The 12,126-nt window shown below is 54.4% G+C and overlaps 1 long non-coding RNA gene across 1 annotated transcript in view; it reads left to right on the plus strand.

The window, feature by feature from the left end:
• The window catches only part of LOC146766251 (uncharacterized), a 55,676-nt gene that overhangs the window by 17,656 nt on the left and 25,894 nt on the right, over nt 1-12,126 (plus strand). Inside the window, exons 3-5 of the long non-coding RNA XR_014958151.1 lie at nt 60-442; nt 773-3,133; nt 4,258-11,615. This is a non-coding gene — a long non-coding RNA (uncharacterized LOC146766251). The remainder of the gene's footprint in view (nt 1-59; nt 443-772; nt 3,134-4,257; nt 11,616-12,126) is intronic.

Below are 12,126 nucleotides of genomic sequence, written 5' to 3' on the forward strand. Positions count from 1 at the left end.
TCCCAGCGTGGCAAGGATTTCAGATCAAGGCTTGACTTTTTACTCTCTCATTATTTCAGGATGGAAAATACACGTTCAACAAAACAGGCTCCCTCTCCGGGCTGGGTCGTAGGGCTGCTTCCCCCAGGACAACACGCTGGTGTTGAAGATGGAAAGAGGACTGTGAGGGGTCTGGATGGGGCGCCAGCAGCTCCCAGCCCACAGGATTTGGGAGGTGTCCACTCACAGCATGCCTGTCCTGGATGGTGCTGCTGATCCACTTTATCTTCCTTGCCAAGGGGGTCCCACCTCCAGCCCAGCACAGCAGGACATTTCATGTTTGCCTGGCACACCATGGCATGTGTTGCTGTGCTTGTGCCAGTGTTGCCTGAGCAGGCAAAGGACGATGCTCGTGGGGGACAACACGTGAAGATGTGTCCTGTCTGGCACTAAGGGACACCAGGTATGTCTGGGAACACAGGGCCAAGGGGAGTTACATGGCATTGATGGAAGGGGAGAGCTGACTAGAGGGGATGGAGGGCATGGATGGAGGGTGAGGGGCTGGGAGAGGAAATGTGGGGGAGGAGAAAGGGTGAGCCTGGGACCTTAAAGAGCAATTAGTCAAAGCTGAATTGTTTTTCTAAACTCTTAATGAAAACAAAGAGTAGGGCATGGCCCAGATGGTGCCAGGGGATCAAATAAATGTCGCACTCAGGAAGCAGCTGCTACTGGGAATGTTTCCTGCCAGCCCTGCTGCTGCTCACAGCCGCTTTTATTATTTGCTATTTTTCAGGACTGCAGCTGGGGTTTCCCTCCAGCTCTGTGGAAATATGTTTAAGGCTGGCCTGTGCAAAGTGCCTGCTAGGGCTGGTCCCTGGCCCTTGGCATGCCACCTCCCTGTCTGGCATCTGCTGCCACCCTTCTGCATGACAAAGCCTCTGATGGAGGAATTTCATCCTCCATCTTCTGCCCAGCCTGGTCCAGCACCATGCTTGTCTCATACCTTGTGTGCCTTTATCTTGTGTAGGGTTTCACCTTTTTTGCCTTGTTTCCCTGGTGGACTCAAGCATCTGCCGGGGTGAGTTCAACATCGCTCTGTTCCATGTTGTTGGCGTGAATGACAAGAATCAAGAAATTTTACTAAAATGAACATTTTTGATGTTGTTTTTATCTGCCTGCTGGGTTTTGGAGAGAGAGAGGGGGTTTTTAATTTGGCTCAGCCCAATAAGCTCCTAGCCATGAGCTGGCAGCCATATGAACTGGCAAAAGAGAGAGGACTTGTGATCCAAGCAGTTTGTGGAGGCTGCTGTCCCTTTGATGGAGGGGAGGCTGCCTGCCTAGAGGGGCACTGTGTTCTGTCCCTCATGATGGCTGGTTTCATGCAGTCCACCAGCAGACCCTCTGCTCCCTTTTTTTTGAAGCACAAAAGCTGTGACTATCTTACATGCACTTTTTTGTGCACATCAGTTATGTAAGCTCAATGTGCCTGTGTCCCTATTTTCTGGGCTTTTCAAGGCCCCTGAGAATGTGTGTGCAAAGACCTGAACTGGTAGAGAAAAGGTCTTGTTAGTGTTACCACAGAGGGAAAAAACAGAACATTCACTCAACCCTTTATTAGCCAGCAGAGACTCTACACAGGGCTGAGCCTTTGTGACACCAAATAGTTGGACATTGCTTTGTAGGGCAGCTGCTCCCAGACCAACACACATCTAAGACATAAGGAATGTGGTGGTTTGTGTATATCCAAGTATTTTATTGAGAGACCAGATGTAGGGACCACTCAGGTCCTTCCTGAGGAACTGTGTGCTGAGCTACTGTCCCTTGTTTATTATACACAGAAAAAATATGTCAAACATGCCTGTTCTTTGATAATCTCATTTTCCACCCAAGCCCTGCTGTGTGTGCCCAGGAGGATGAGCATGGACACTTACCTGAGGCTTGTGGCTGGCTTTCATCCAGATTGGGGTCAGATGGCTCCAAGCTGGCTCTGCTGCCCAGGGATGGGATTGCCCAGACAGCAGGGACGAGGGTTGTGGGAGCTCCCAAAAGAAGCAGGGAAGGAGCTGGGTGAAAGGCAGCAGCCATGGAGCAGTGCTCTGCCTGGGATGGTGAGAAAACCCTCCATGTGCCTGGGGCTCAGCAGCACAGCCCAGCACGCTGGAAGGGCAGGAATGTTTCCCTGGAGTCCCAGGAGTTTTGCTCCAGCCAGGCTGTCGGCTGTGGCCATTGTGCCAACCTGGAGATGCCCACTGGGGGTTTGGGGCTGGGTCAGGGTAGGGGGCTGTTTCCTGACCGGGATGGCCACGGCTGTGCCAGCTCATGCTGGAGACACCACTTCCCTGCCCGTCACAGCACGTCCTGGGATTTGTGGTTACGTCCTCAGAGCTGTTTGATCCGCTCAAATCACAGCCGATCAAAGGGGCAGTTTACGAGAACAAAACACTGGGTGACTTCCTCCAGTGGTGCCAGAGGCAGCCCTTTGGAAGCAAGATACAAGAAAATAAGATATTTTTTAACTACTGAGTGTCTTGGCTCCTCAGAATAGCAGCTTCCATGAGCCCTGCTGCAGGGCCCAGACAAGATCCTAGTGAGGGAGGTTTCAAAAAAATATAAATGAGATATGTATATTCTGATAGATGACCTGATTTCTCTTCTACACACACAGATTTAATAAACTGTGAATATTTCAGGATTCTGAGACAGCTTGGCTGCTGTAGTAAGTCAGAAGTGAAAGCTCTCAGTTGCTCATCTACTGAATAAGTGCAGAACAAATGTCCAATGGGCCCATCAGAGATGGGGTTTGCACATCAGCTGGGAGAAGAAAATGGCAGGAAAGTGGTAGTCAGCCATGAGAACTCCATTCTCTCTATTTCAATGAATGCTTTACTTTTTAACATAGGACAATGCTCCCAGGCACATGGTGGGATTCTTGAGGTTGTCCTGTGCAGAGCCTTGGACTTGATGATTCTTGTGGGTGACTTCCAACTCGGGATATTGTCTGACTTCATGATTTAATTATCTTTCCTTGGTCAGCAGAAGAAAGAGCTGGGTAGTGATGGCTGTGCTGCAGCAATAAGCATGTAGTGGTGACCACACATTGCCATCCTGCCTGAGACACTGAGAGTGTCACCAGATGGGAAGAAGCTTGTCCCAGGTAGGTGCTGTCAGGCTGGATCTTGGCTGTAGACTCCCCTGCGGTCCCTGTGCTGGGTGACCCTCCAAAGTTTCTTGATTCTTTATTGAATCCAGTGAATTGGGAGGTTTGCTGGTAACAGAAATTGTGTTGATTGTCATTTCTGGAAAATGGAGCATCCTCTGGGATGGTTGCACCAACCTTGATGGGCAGGAGTAAATGGAATAAATGGGCTTTTCAGTGGAATTGTGTAGGAGTGGCTATCACTCCAAAGGCTGCTTCAGCAGAGCCTAGGGACCTTTCTGTGCTGGTCTGTTTGTTACCAGAAAATCAAATGCCAAAAACTTAATTTCTTGTTGCATGGGAGTGGTAGGAGATGGGCAGAGAGTGGAAAGTCACCCAGTGGTGGGAACATTAAAGAGGGCTGGGCAGAGGGGTGCTCCCCACCCATGCTCCGTGCTCTGGAAAAAGCCTGCTCCCCAGGTAGAGGAGGAAACTGGCGGTGATGATGGGCTCCGGATGTCACTGTGCAATCAGGGAGGCTATTTAGAGGTCACTAATTGATTAGGGCAGCCACAGCAGGAGGAAATTACTTCCAGGAGAGACAGAAAACCACACTGTCCAGCCAGCTTTGGAGAGGTCTCAGGGAGAGCAGAAAGTCCTCAAACAATCAAAACACTTTGGAAAGAGGCATTTCTCTGCCATGGTGCTTGACTTGGGAGATGGCCTGGAGAGAAGGTGCCCACTGGCCTGTGCTGGTTTTGGGGACCCTGGGGTATGGCAGAGCTGTCGGTCTGGGAAGCCCCTGAAGATGCTGGTGGCTGTACTTGGTGCTGGGGCATGAGATGGAGCTTTTGGCACTCTGTGTAGCCATCCCTCAAGAGACTTAATGTCTCTTCTGAGTTCCATTTAAGAGACTTTGTCCCCAGGAGGGCTCTCAGGATTAATTAATTAAAAGCTGATAAGTAGAATGGATACCAGCTCAGAGAATGCCTTAAATGCCAGTTAATGTCCACCCAGGCAGGACCCTTCTTTTTACTTTGACTCCTTGAGACACATAGATTCCCTCCAGTCAGAGGCTGACCTCACAGGTAGCCACTAGGCTACTCAAGCCAGAGCATCTCAAATGTAGCTTTTCTTTACAGCCTGGAAGATGCCAAGCTGATCTCCAGAATAAACCTGGGCACTGTCCTGTGCTGTGATGAGGGAAGAGAATGTTTCCTGGAGGTGCTGAAGTGACATCCCAGCCTGCAGGGGTGAGTAATGGGGAGCTGGTCCTGCATGCTGGGACTGCCTGAGGCGAGTGTGCTGAGCTGGTGAGAGCTGCAGGAATGCACTGTCTCCGAGTCTGCTCGTTTGGAAATGGTGCTCTTTTCAACGGTTCTGTTATCAGATGGAGCATTTCCTTCATCAGTGTTAATATCCATGTAGTGAAACAATGAAAGGGCTTCCTATCAGTTCCAAATAGGACGTGAAAAGCTCTCAGCGTTAAGAGTAGAGGATGCTGGAATAGGGCAATGGGAAACGCCTGAGTCACTGAAATGCCTCTTTGATTCCATGAGGCTGATACGTTCAAAAGGGAAGAAGAAAAAAATAAAAAGAGAGAGAGCAGAGCTAGTTAATGATCTGCAGGACAGAGAACAGGAAGGGGCAGCAATTGCAGTGTGGGCTCTGCAGAGTGGAGTCACAGGGGGATGTCTGGCAAAGGCTTTGGAAAGTGGAGAGTGCAGCAGGGAACTGAGCACAGTGAGCTGCCTAGTTTGTTTCCAGAAAGGGGGAAGGCATGATGGAGAAATGCTTTCCCAGCCTAACCCTGTAGCCCTTATCCTGCTGCCACTTGGCCACTGTGTGCCAGTTCAATGTGGGAACAATGAACTGCAAAACAAACTTTTCAATCACTGTGATTTAATGGTGCCCAAAGCACTGCAGATTTGGAGTAGGGGAAGGGAAATGCTGCTTTGCAAAGCACCAAGGCCACAAGCCCACTGCTCAGAGGATCTGACACTTTCCATCATCTGTTGTCCCAACTGGGGGACATGCACAGTTTTGGGCCAGAGCTGTGCCTGCAGGCAGGAGGGAGGGATTTGCTGAGGTTGGGCAGCACCTGCTGTCCTGGGGCAGAAGGAGCAGGATATCCCGAGCCCACAGAAATCCCTGGCCTGGGGCAGGGCAGGCAGCCAGGGCAACACACTTTCTGCTCTTTGCTGCAACCAAAGGTCTCTGCCTGTCACCACTGGCCAGGTGTAAATCCCAAGGCCACCAAACAAACACAGGGGCTGTGATCTGTGCCAGGTCAGAAGCTGCGGGCAGCATTTTTGTTGTTACAGGAAGAGCTGCAAATATTTCAAACATAACCTGTTTTCTCTCTCTGTTTTGAAAACCAGCCCCAGTTGCCTGCAGGCAAACAGCCCACTGGGCATAATGGCAACTGCCTCACTGTTCCTCAGTGGAATAAGTTGGAAACTGTGAAGAGAAGGAAGTCAGACTTGCTCCTTCATGGCGGTAAGAACCCTTGGCATCAAAGAGCAAACCACACAGAAGCAGGTTTCTCCCCACTCTGAGAAGCACCGTGGTGGGCTGTATCCAAGGCTGCTCCCTGTGTGGGGTGATGGAGCAGTGCACACCCTCAATCCTTCCTCTCCTGGCTGCATGGCCACAGGTGGGATGTGTAGAGGTGTACAGGAGTCCCTCAGAGCCTACTTTTCAGGGCTGTGTCCCACCCTCCATTGTGGCTTGCCCAGGAGACTCACCTGTCTCCCTGCCTCCCTCACCCCACGGGGCTCCCAGTGCCAGGAGCCCCAGCTGTGGGTGATGTGCAGCACACGCCATCGCAGCACAGCTCCCATTTCGCACAGGACAGGGCTGCCCTTTGTGAAGAGCGAGAGGGGAGGCGATGAAAAGCCGGGGGGAGCGCAGGCAGGGGCGGGGGCGGCTGAGGGAGGCTCGCACACAAAGGGCCGTGCTATCCTCACACCTGCAGGGCGGCAGGGCGCTGACAGGGACAGTGGCACCACCGACAGGGGCCCGTCGCTGGCAGGCAGCGGCGAGGCGCTTCAAATGAAGGCAAGCGGCGCGGTGACAGGAGAAGACTCGGCTGCAGAGGGGAAGGCAGCTGCTGTGGGGTGGGGACAGGGACGCGTGGAGGTCGGGCAGTTGTCTCTCCTCCTCTGTGTCTGGACAGTAGTTTGATGTGAATCTAGGGCCATGCTGTGCCCTTGGCTTTCTATGCCATTTACACCCAGGACTGCAGGGTGGGCTGGGGTTCTCTGAGTGTGCAGAGTTCAGGTGGGTGCTCAGCAGTGTTTTGTCCCCACCATACATAGGTGAGTTTCAGCATGGAGTTATGGTGGGCACCCATCACCAGAGGGGGATAAGGCCCAGCTACCAGCCCTTTCCTTGCAGCGTGCCCCAAACCTCACCACTTCTAAGCCTAAAATACCACTGTGGCCCAGCACTGTGTCTTGCTCCCCAGGAACTAGGGGTCTGGTGCTGCAGGATTGCTTCTCTCACTGGGGCCAACATCTCTTGGGTCCTGCTCCCCTCTGCCCATTGTCACCGGTGTGGAGACTCCTGCGATCACTTCTCACACATCCCCCCTGCGTGGGGCTGAGCAGAGGTTAGCGGTGCTGGAGAAGGAGGGTCCTTGCATAGAGAGCAGGCTGTAGATGTGAACATCCTTCGTGTGCCTTTGAAAAGCTTGGCGTCCCGGCAGCTTTGGGGACAGCCGTGCCGGGGCTGCTCTTGGAGCCGGGAAGCGCGGGCGGATGGTGCCCTCCGGCGGCCCCGGGCCGGGCTCGCCGCCAGCCCGGAGCGCAGCCGCTGCCGGGGACCCCCAGGCTCCGGGCCAGCAAATTGAGATGTCCCTTCTGTTCTCTCAGTCTGTAGGGATGCTTTCCCTCCTCTGGTCTCTGCTTTTCCCTGGCTCCCCGTTGCTGAGCTCCACTCGCTGTCCCTCAGCCCGAGGAGATGCAGTGTGAGCATCAAGCTGGTGCTGTGCTGTGGGGCCAGAGACCTCCCTGCAGAGGAGAATGGGATCCCTGCAGCCCCAGCCTCTGAATCGCCCCCAGCATCCCCAGCCTGGCTGGCTCCCACTCAAGGGCTGGTAACTGACCCTTGTCTTTAGGTTCAGGAAATCTGGGAATGGTCTGGTCCTGGGTGGGCAGTGAGGGGGCTGTAAAGGGATGGGGTGACCCTGAGAAGAGCCTGGTGGGATGGACACCCCAGTGTGGCTCTGTTTGGTGTTTGGGTGTCCCCATTGTGGCTGCTAGCACACCCAGAATGGGCGCTGAGTGGACCCGGAGTGTCTCTTTCCTGTCCCAGCTGGAAAGGGCTGGGTCCCTGACAGTTTTCCTGTTTGGGTTACACCCCACTGTTCCACAGCAGCTTGTCCCTCACAGGGTGGGTGGGGAGGGCAGCTCCCCTCCTGCTGGCACCAGTGGCGTTCCCCAGACCTCCTACAGAAGGAATGGAGGAATATTTGGGCTGGGCAAATTAGCCCCTTCTGAGGTCTGAGCAGCCCCAGAGCCCTTTGCAAGGCTCCTGAGCCACTGGCCCTTGGGTCTCTGGGGAAGGCACATCCCAGTGATGGCTTGGAGGCACCTTTCCCCTCCAGCTGGATTTGCTGCAGCAGGGGAAAGGGGTGGGGGGTGATGGGTGCCCAGAGCCCCCTCCAACAGGCTGTGCTGGCTCAGCCACGTGCTCGCACCAGGCCAGTGGTGACAGACGTCTCCTGGAGCTGTCACAGGACGACAACAGAGGATGGAGGCTCCCAGCCCTGCCCCACAGATGGGCTGAGGCAGGGCCACCTTCAAAGCAAAGTGTGCATGTTCCCCAACCTGCTGGGATTACAAAGTTAAGGGCTGGCATTGTTTTCCCAGTTTCAGAGGGGGTGGGTACCAGCAGGATTAGTCTGGCAAAGCTTCCCAATGTGCTCAGAGGGGCACAATAGGACCTTGAAGAGAAGAAGCTGCACTGATGACAGACAGAGGAGTGTCTCTCAGCAGCCTGTGCCTCCTGACGCAGATGGGATGTGCTCAGAGCAGGTGCTGCTGCCTTGTGGCTCTGTCTCTGCCAGGACACCCTTCCCATGTGCCCCAGGACCCCCAGCACCACTGGTGCTGTGGGCAGGCAAACAGGGCACAGGCCCCTGCAGGGGAGAGAGGCCAGGTGAGGGGGTGGTGATGTGAGTACCTCTCTGCTGCTGACAGTCCAGGTCACCCCTGCAAGCCCCTGGAGGTCTGTGCTGCCCACCACTCACTGCAGACAGAGGTGAGCCCTTTGCCTGGCAATGTCTGTTCACAGAGGATGAAGCTGCCTGTATTGTGGGCCAGATGTTTGCTTTTCCATTTCTTGATTTTATAAATTATATTTGGCTCAAGAGGAACTCAATTCACTGTTGGACTGGGGGACTCTGACAATACCTCGGAGCAGGGGGAGCCCACTGTGGTAACCAGCTTTTTCCCCAGAGCATCTGTGTGCCACAAGGCCATCACTGCCATCTAGGAGCTCTGGAGACCCCTGGGATGATGGGACAACTGTGGAGACATCAGGAAAGCCTGGGAAGAGGGGTGACATGCAGGTAAACATCTAATGTGTACATAGGGTTTTTTTTTGGTTTTTTTGTTTGTTTGTTTGTTTTTTGTTTGTTTGTTTGTTTTTGTTTTGGTTTTTTTTTGTTTTTGTTTTGTTTTGTTTTGTTTTTAATAATTTACACTCAGGAGCAATTAGAAATAAAACCTGGAGAGCCACTAAACCCCTGTCTTCCTGAGTTGCTGCTCCCCAGGGCTTTCCTGCCCAGAGATCCACATCAGCACTGCAAATGCTGCTCTGCACCTGGTGCAGTTGTGGAAAGCGTGGTCACAAGGGTACTGGTAGCTAGCACAGAGGTAGCACCTTCAGCCTGAAAATAGGTCCTCTATGGGCATGGGTAGGGGGCTAGGACTCCTCAGGGGGCAGAGGGCAGGGTCAGGTGGACTGGGTGCAGCTCCAGGAGAGGGGCTGTAGGGAGGGTATTACGTGCAGAGCGTTGTTTCCCTGTGGTGACTGGTGACATCCTGAGCAGGCAGTGGGCAGAGGGGAACCTGCGTCCCCAGGCTGCACTCCTGCTCTGTGAAGGCCCTTTTGTGCTTGCCCCATGATGTTCCTTCTTATGGGATTTTTGGTGACGTCTCAGTAACCAGAAGCCAAATCTGAGTAGAAACACGTACCTGAACAGATCTGCAGAGGTCAGCAAAGCAGTGCCAGGGGCATTTGCTGCAGCACAAGGAGCTGCTCTCTCAGTCAGCTGCAGTGATTGCCTGGGCTCCTTGCTGAAACCACAGCCTGGCAGCACCAGCTTTTGTTTGTCTATGATAACTTATTAGCTCTGATAACTCGTTAAGTGGCAGGGAACTTGAGCATGTGCCATCACCTGCCTGGCCCAGCTCTGCCAGCATGGGTCACGGGCGGGCTTGGCACCATCCTGCTCTACAACAGCCTGTGCCTGCTGAAGGCACCCAAGCTGCCAGCACAGAGCCTCTGCCATGCTCACAGCCTGCCCCGTGCTGGAGCACTGCAAACCAGGCTGAGAACCAAAGAAGCTCAACACACTTCAGGCTTCCTATCTACCTAGCCTCAGGATGACTGGCCTGGAGCAGAGACACCAGCCTCAGGCTGGGCTCTCTTTGGGGTGGCTGCAGGGGATCTTGCTGCCAGCATGGTCTCATGGAGCAGCCGGAGCATCCGTTAGGCTGCATGGGGCTGACATGCCGTGTTTGTGAAACCCGCCACGCTTGCGGTTGACCAGAGCACTGAAATAAGCCCGTCCGGAATTGGTGCACTGCTCTGTATCCTGATGTGGTGAGCAGCTCTGACTGGTGAGGGTGGGGGCAGCCCCACTGGGGTGACTGGTGGCAGTGGGACTGCAGGAGCTTGGCAGCACCAGCATGAGGACCACACGCAGGGCCCCGCCGGCACCCGGAAAGCTCAGCCAGGCACTAACGGAACTGTGATAAAAATGAATGTGACCAGGACAGCAGTGCAGGGGAGATTAATGTCAGATTGTCAGAGGGGAGGAAACTGAGGCAGACAGCACTCAAACAGATACTGGAGCACATTTTGGGGGGGCAAAGGGGGTAGATGCTGCTTTTCTCAGCATTGCTGCATCTGCAGATCTGCATCCCCCCCTACAGCCTTTGAGGAGAGAGGAAGGGACAAAAGGTTTACCTGAAGTGTGTCTACCACCCTTGTCAGCCCTGTCCTGCAAATCCTCCCACCTCTGCAGGCAGGGGACCTGCCCCTCTGTACCAGCCTGAACAGGAACATCTGCACTGCTTGATGCCTGAGACCTTGATGTACATCTCTTGTGGGTCCCTGCCCGGGCCGAGTTTGCCCTGCTGCCTATCAGCAGAGCTTTGACTGTGATGGGAGCACTCTCTGCTGCAAGAAGGTGCTTGTCCGTGGCTGTGTTAGAAACAAAGCTCTTCTCCTCACTGGTATCAGCTGCTCCGGCTTTGCCTGGTTGTTCACTATCTCCCCCACTGCCTGGTCCCGGTATCACCACGGCTTCTTCAGGACCCCACAGCTTCCACCCACGCAGCTACAACAGCCTCCCAGAGGCCTCCTTTGCTCCATCACCTTTGGTGCACTGGTTTTCCCTCTGCCCTCCTTGCTGCTCTGTCTGATGACATGCTCTTTCCCACCTGAACGAGGCACTCCATGCCTTACCTAGCCTCCAGTCTCACCTTTTCTCCCTAGTCCCATCTGTGCCCTGAGCAGTTGGTATGTGTTCCCCAAAAAGTATCCAAGCCCCTTAACCACTGCCCGTGGCACCACGCCAAAGTCTCACTGGGATAAATCAGAGAAAAACAGCCCTAAATCAAGACTTATTTGAGTAGTTACAGGAGCTGGGGTCCAGCAGGGCTATGTCCACCCTGTTCACAGCTTTGCCCCATCTCCCTCCCTCATCCTTCCTAATTCTGCCCTGCGTCCCTTTCTGCATGCCGAGTCTGGGGCTCGGCTCCGTGCCCGGCGGAGCCAGCAAAACCCTCGAAAGGCAGCGGAGCCGGGCTGTCCCTCTGTGCCCGCGGCGGGCGAAGCGTGGGCCTGCAGGGACCCCTGGTGGCAGCGGGACCCGGGGGGCTTCGGGGGCAGCCCCGCATCCCGCAGAGCGCCGGCAGCCTGGGCGGCCCCGCTGGAATCTCAGAGCAATTAGGGGCTCCTGCCTACAGCATCCCCGAGCAGCCGCAGCTCCTGCTTTTCTGCCAGAAGAAAAAGAAGGGGAACCAAGGATATTTTTCTCCCCTGGGCTGGCTGAAGAGTCAGGGAGAGGCATTTTCCATCTCAGTATCTTTCTAGTCGGGGTTTCTTTTTCTCTCCTCGCAGGTCTGCAGGGGAGTGGGTGGAGAGGCCGGCTGCAAGCACATGCTCCTGTGCCGGCCGAGCTGTTGTGAAGGTGATGCTTGCTCCCGGCTGAGAGGCTGGAGGTGGGCAGTGCCAGAGTGAGACCTGGCAGTCCTGGGCAGGGGTGAGTGACAAAATCTTCTTCTGTGACCACTCAAGGATAAACAATGTAGGAGTAAGGGGTGCAGTGCCTGTCTGGGCTGTCTTGTTCCCTCACTACATGTGTTGGGTATCCAGGGATGCTGAATACATGTGAGGAAAACTGAAGTCCACTTGGAAGTCATCAGTAAGTGTAAGGATAACAAATTTTGGCACTGTCCTCCAACAGAATTGTTGCCGGTTCATGAAGCCGCCATGTGAAGGCACCCCATGGCACAGTACCTGGTGTCCCAGGTGTCCTGGTGTACCAGGTGCAGCAAAAGCTGCTGCCTGTTCCAATTCTCTGGCATGGGAATGTGCCAAGGTGGAGGTTACCCCCAGTCTTGTGGGCAGAGCTGACCTAGGAGCCTGCATGGGCCGTGCAAGCAAAGGCAGGGGGCACTGCGGGCGCAGGAACAGCAGAGGTGGGGTGAGCAGAGAGGGCAGGCAGGGTGCAAGCCCAGCTCACTGTGTCTGGGATGGGCATCCTCCTGTGT

This window comes from Lonchura striata, chromosome 12 (assembly GCF_050655825.1).
Source record: "Lonchura striata isolate lonStrDom1 chromosome 12, ASM5065582v1, whole genome shotgun sequence".
In the NCBI taxonomy this organism is placed as follows: domain Eukaryota; kingdom Metazoa; phylum Chordata; class Aves; order Passeriformes; family Estrildidae; genus Lonchura; species Lonchura striata.